Source organism: Mesitornis unicolor, unplaced genomic scaffold (assembly GCF_000695765.1).
Source record: "Mesitornis unicolor isolate BGI_N332 unplaced genomic scaffold, ASM69576v1 scaffold21912, whole genome shotgun sequence".
Taxonomy (NCBI): domain Eukaryota; kingdom Metazoa; phylum Chordata; class Aves; order Mesitornithiformes; family Mesitornithidae; genus Mesitornis; species Mesitornis unicolor.
In genome coordinates this window covers 62,386-69,506 of record NW_010171509.1, presented here as the reverse complement: position 1 = coordinate 69,506, position 7,121 = coordinate 62,386, and positions in this window count along the sequence as shown.

Genomic DNA, 7,121 nt, shown 5'->3' with positions numbered 1-7,121 from the left:
GTGGCCGGCCCAGCCCTAAACCACGACACATCCTAATCTATAAATATAGCTAAGTAAACTTAGTAAACTTTATCTAGGAAAGTAAATTGTGGCAGAGTTGAGGATGGAGTATGAACACGTTTCCCCATACCATTAATTCATTAGCATGTTAGCTAGTTCAGCATAGTTGCGGTAATCTCAATGTGGGCATGCTGTTTTGGAAGATAAAGAAGTTTTACTTTGCAAGTACAAGCCCTGACATGCCAGGAACAGAAGATGGACCCTGATCCATTTTGCCTAGGCACAGCTTTGGCAAATAGGGAACACACATTAGCTTTTTTAGAGTCCCACCTCATGTCTGCTAGTATCCAAGTAAAGTTTGAGCTATTGATTTAGATCTATAGATTGCTAAATGAGATGAGACTTGTCTGCTTAAGTGATCATCACCATCCTTTACCCCTGCATCTAGAAATTACTCTGCAAAGCATCATGAATGTGATAATATTCTGAGAGCCTGGGGTACCTGCTAGGGCAAAGGTTGAGAAACAGCTCCCAGGAGGATAGCAAAGGAGTTCACTTGCTCTATTTATTGCTCATTGAAGGTTATCTACTTGTAATTGTTCTGTGCCGCTGCATGGCTGAGCTAATTTATTGCTTACACAAAAGCATATAACACCTATGAGTGGTCATCACTACATTATTGTAGACAAGATAAACTCTAAGGTACCTGCAGCCCTCCTACTGGGGACTCTTAACTAGCATTAAAATAAAAAGAAAACATAGAATAAGTATTTTAAATTTTAAAAACATTTTTATCACTAATGCTACAAACTGAAATCAAGAAAAATATCCATATTTTTAAGACGTATCTGTATATGCATATGCTCACTAAGCATCTTAGTTAATTCAGCCAACGGTAAAAGGCTTCAAAGTGTCTTAATAATATGTATTAGTAATAGGACTAGGAAATTATTTTTAAGGAGTTTTAAAATCCTGAAGACAAGAAATTATTTTTCAATTGGCTTGCTTGTTTAGTATTTCCCTGAAAATAAATAGAAACATGTAAATATTTAATGTTAACATTGTGGCAGAAATTAACATTTCAGTATATGGGGGTAGGAGGAAGAGGGCATTCATGTCATCAACTTTTGGCAGTTAATTTAGGTGGCTAAATATGGAAAGTAATCTAAAGCTTCCTCTGTAATTAAGGACGAGTCAATACACAATTCCTAAATTTGGTGCCTGTTCCAAATCACTCCCTAAAGAAACCTATCAATCTCCACTGACTACAACAATGTAAATATCCACCAAAGATTTAAATGCTAATGTTTAATGCCAACATCAAAGAGAAGAACGTTTAGCCCTAAACTGCTTCATGTGATTAACTCTACACAATATAAAGAGCAATGACACTTTTCCCTCTTCATTACCAGTTAAGCTGCAATACAAAAAAATTAGAACTAAGGGTGAAATTTTGATCTCAGCTGCACAAGGGAATATTTGGAATAATTCCACAGGAGGTCCATAGAGACAGACCATTAAAGTATTGGCTCTGAAATATTAACATCCAATTCCTCATTTCACAGCCATGATTAGAGGCTCTATGAACTTAAATAGACACTTCAGCAAAGTAAATGGCATTTCTCCACATAAGTATCAGGTTTTACTGGCTCTGAATCCGGCCTGCTGACTCAGCCACTACTGCCTGAAAGGAGGTTGGGTGCTGCGGAAAAAAATGAGTGCTCTGTAATGCATTAGGAAATGGGGTACTCAAAAAAATATAAATGCTTAGATGACAGACAGACAGAAAAGGTCAAAAGGAGAGATTGCAAATAGATCCATCAGCAGGTATGAGATGGGAGATACAGAAATTGAAGTGTCTACTGCTACAAACGCATACATGTGAGAGGTAGCCCCAAAGTCAATGGATAATTGTGTATAACAAGCTGTTAAAAGACAGGTAAAAGTTTATGAGTGTCGTCCTTAAAAAGAAAAGATAAGAATCACAGTGGCAGGACCTCATCCTTAGTCTTAAGCTCACTTCAGAGGAAGCGAGGTCTGCCTTAAAAATTCTGAAAAATACACAAACTGCCCAGAAGAAAGTGAAATTAAAAAGAGATTAAGCTCAATATAAGCATGTGTGTTTATGCATGTGTGCACATCTCTCGCTCTCTTTCCTTTCTCTATGCATATATATTGCATAAACCAGACGGAAGATATGAAACATCCCATTTTGCACTTCTAAGATTTCTTTCATTAACATTAGAAAAAAATACCAGCAGTTCTGTGAATATCTTTTCTTAGTCTTCTGTGTTTCTGTGCATGTGTATTCTCTTATATCTGAGACATGATTTAGCTTGTTCAGTAAGGACAGGTCTTCATTTGCCTGTTGACTTCATGTAGAAGTTTAAGATTTCTAGCTCTCTGTCAAACAGTCAAAACTGGTCAAAAACTGTTGACAGAAGACAAAAGAGCTAAAAGAAAGTTGTCTAAAGAGATAAAAATTCAGCACAGTCATGTAGGCTTGTATGTTTAGAAAAACGAACTAAAAATAACCTTTTCCTAATTAGCATTAATATTAAAATGGCCTGAGTCACATGACTTATGCTGCTTGCTCTGAAAATATATACAGATGAAAAAGGTTAGGGAGTTTAAACTACAGCTGTCATTAAAGCCTGCTTGAATTTGTGGGTTGCTATCACAAACAACCTACCTTATGGAAACATAAAATGCAGCTTGTTATAAGCTCAAATTTAGGACATTTATATTGGTCCCACAATAAGAAAATTTCTGTGTTATTTTCATGAGCAAGATTTAGTTGACTTATGTTCACATGCAGACACTGTTATCTAACACTTAGCTCAGACAAATGGCTCTGTTCTTGATCTTCCCTCTTCTACTGTAGTTAATGACCAAATATTGTTAAAAATTGGGACGCTAATTATCTGATGTCGACATGTTATGGATAATTAAGAACTGCTCACTCTGAAGCCATGTTAATTGTTTTTCACAGGTCTCCTTCTCTCGTCCTTGTGTCCTCAACAAGGCAAGCAGCTACAGGTTTATGCGTACATCTCTGTCACATACTTTGTCACAGAACATACATCATCCTTTCTGGCTCATCCCCGATTAATTTTGCTGGCTTGAAGCAATTATCTCTCCCTTTGTGACTGACCTCCTGGTAAATGGAGTGCATGATAGCTGGGCAATTTTTTCCTGTGTATTTTACCACTTAATTGATCCTTGTTGGCTGCCCACAATAGAATATACTAAACTTAAGTCATAAAATAGTTGAAATTGAAAGAAAGTGGTAACCATGTTTTAGCAATTGTGGTTGACAGCTGTAAAAATCAGATCTTGATAATGTTCTCTCATTTACCCTATTACTTGGATCAGTTGGTTAAAGCTGTTAATGATCCTCTTGGATCAATGTCTTTTGCTTGTAGCTATAATTTACTGCATTGGTGGATTAGTACAGATGTTTTCATAGATAGCTCTGCATCATTCCACCAGATTGCTGTCTGCATCAAATTTGCTTCCATTCATCACTAACGAAGCAAAGAAAAAGATAATCAGCATCTCCTATCTTAACATTAACTATTGAACTCAGGATAACACTTTTATTGTTGTCAATTTGCAGCCTTCAACCATGGCTTCCTCAGTAAATTGCCCTGAGAATTTCTTCTAGAAATAGATCCAATGATATATTTTGACTGTAATGGGGAAAGACTACAGAAATTCCAAACTGTACAAAGCAATTCATACACTAAAGAGTAGTAGATACAACTGTTCAATTAGGAATATGCCCTATGGAGTCAGGGCTGGTTCTATCACATGCAAAGCAGATGAAATTACATAGGGCAGCAATGTGTCAGAGATGGCAAAAACTGTCCAGACTTACTAATTACCCAGACTATTCCAGCACCTGAAAAATCTGCTGCCATCCATGGAGCTGTCATAGTGGGAAGTCAGCAATAGCTATTGCTATTAGGGAAGACGTCTTCCCTTCTTATTACTCAGTAGCATCAGAAAGATCAAGTCCAGTTCTTCACAGACCGTTATTATGCCCTGACTTTCCAACCCATCTCCACTGTCTTCACCCTTATCTGCCAGAAGTGAACCATTCATTCTTAGGCTACTAATACTCCCTGAACTGCCAGAAGGTCATGGGCCAGGAGAAGATTTGCATTTTTCACCTGAGGGCCTGTTTAACCAAAACTCTGGTTTTCCTTCTAAAAATGCAGGCTTGCTGGCACATGCAACAAATAAAATAAGGTAACTGAGTAAAATATGATCTGTTCCAAAAGAGCAGCAGCATAATCTCTGGCTTCATTTCTAATGAGAATACATATATAAAGAAAACTGGAAATACACTGCCTTAAAATGCTGAACAAATCTACATGGTATCTCTTTCTAGACAGTTACTTACGAGACTGAACTTCATCCTTAAGTGATGGACTTGAACCTTGCTTAAAGAAAGCTCAATTCAAGACACTCTTCATCCCTTCCTGCAGTGCATTTTTGACATACTAACTACACTAGTGGTGAGAGACTCACCATGAAGGTCTTCCGGTTATTTAATAGGCACTAGTGTGAGCAATATTTCTCATCTAAAAGTTGCATGTTTAGCTGTTCTATCATTTAAACTTAATGAAGAAACTTCTTTAGCTCTCCCTGTATAAACTATCTCCTCTCTTTAAAATATATTCACAGGAGTCATCACAATAGGCTGGCTCCATGCCATGTTGTCATCAAATGCTTCACTCTATAGAGATGTTACAGGTTTTTTAGAAAAGAAGAATTTTTAAATTTACTACATATAACCTCAATTAGTATTTTACATTTGGTGGCACTTATGCACTTTCAATAATGACTTTCAGTAGTGATGCTAGTTTCTCATCAAAAAAGCATCTGTGCATGTAGATGGTTTTGTTTGTTTTAGTCACAATGGTACTTGAATTCTTAAAAAAGTCTGAAACAAGCCATCAAATACTAGGACATTCAGGGACAAAACTTCTAATGTCTTATTTTGCGACAAATATGATCATACTCTTTTACTTTGAATTGTGTTCTTTCTAGGCAAAATAACAAAGAAATGAAACAACCTAATAATAAATCGCATTGTACTGAAGTAATATCTCAGAACTCATGAGCAGAGTGGGTTATGGCTAGATTAATTCAAATACTTTGTATTATTCTGTCCTACAGATATCAATATTTTACAGTTCTGTTCATTGAAGGAGTTCAAATCTGTTTTGTAACTACTGAAAACTAAATATTCCTTGTTCTTTTATGAGTCCAGTTATGTGTTGTTATTAGCTACAAATAAGAAAGAAGAAGCTCAGCCAAATAAATGAAAGATATCATTGAGAAATATCATGACAGAATCAGATCGAGTCTTTCTTTTTGCCAGTTTTCCCACTCTATTTCCCTTTTTCTCTTAGGTCTCAAAATAGCCATTACAGTGTTTCACCTAAAATGATTTCCTATGGAAATTCTAGCTTCCAGTTAAATATTTGCCTGCATTTCATTATCAACATTGTGACATTATTTTGGTAAGAGAATGATACATGCAACCAATATAGCTAACAAACGACAGAGTTCATGAGACTACTGATGGTGTTTAGGACTTATTTAGATCCTGCAGACAGTTACAATATCACAGTTCACAGAAAGAAGTAAAGGAAGATCTGGAGACACAGCTCTACTGCCAAAATCAAAGGTCTATGGAATTGTTCTTTCTTTGCACATGAGTTAATTAGCTACACTAGACTGTGTATCACCATCTATGTATCAAGTGGTTTCTTGTCTTTGTATTGTAGGTATCTGAAATGTCTTTTAGGTTGGACAGGTCTTCGCAGAACTATGAACAGGAGTCCCAAAAAAGTATAATAAAGCTCAAAGAGCACTATTTAATTTTTACTCTGTTAAAAGGACTTATGGCCATGAGAAACAGTCTAACTATGGATGAAGTGAAAGAAGAAGCCAGGCATATTTATGAGGGACTAAAATCCCATGCAGCAAGTGTCACAAGCAGAGCTCTTATTTTACAAACCTTTCTGGGATTGGTCATTGTGGCAACGCACATATTTTCTTTTCAAGATCAGGATTATTTTTTCATCACTGCTTTTAAGAAGTCAATTGTGTAAATCATAAACATCAAGGAGATATACAGCTTATGTTTGTAACATTTGAAGAAAAAGTGGTTCGTATTCCTTTCTGTCACATTAGCAAGCCAATTTCTCCTTTCTTTGGCTAAATTGTACTTTATATCACTCGCTTTCTTCCTCAAGTACATAGTTATTTGCTGTGTAGCTGGTGAAATCAGTCTTTAGTAGCATACATTTGACTGTGGTCACATAACCTACTATTTCAATAGCTCAGTGCACGGGAGAGTTAACTATCCTGTGGCAGTCATGCTTCTCCTATCAGGTTGCTACCAAACATCTAGCCTACATAGAAGCTTAATCTGAACATTCCTAATTCAGAGCTTTGGTTCTGTGAAGCTGAAGCTTTACTTTGTCTTTGTGTAGCTACACTAGAGTGTAGGTTCCCATAGCTTTTATTTATAAATATTGTAAAATTTACGAAGTCTCTAATAGAAAAACTTACTTAGTTTCTTAGCAAAAATTATTACATCTATTTTAAAAAAGCTTTTATGGTAAAGTTGGACAGGCAGGAGTTCTGATACCAATATTTTTAGTATACTATAAAAAACTAAATTAAAAGGACATAAAACCTGCTACAGTCAGAATCATAATGTGATAAGAAGTTAAAGTTTCCTTTCAGGATGACAGAATGCCCATTGCTTTGGTTCCTGTGTGTTCTGATAGTGCATAAGGTTCAAATCCTGCTCCTATTGAAGTCAATGACAAAACTTCCATTGACTTCAGCGGTGCAGGATCAGACCCTAAGCAACACAGCTAACATCTGCTTTCTTTCTCTCTCATCTTTCAGTGAAAAATATTAGAACAAATTAGAACTAAATATTATAAAAAAGGAATTACTATCAATTGGCTATTCTGTGGTAAGTTTTCTTGTAAAACATGTTACTTGCCATTTCAAATATATATCCATATATACATATATTCTCTATATGTACATAAAATATTACCAAAACTGTGTAAATATCATATATGCCA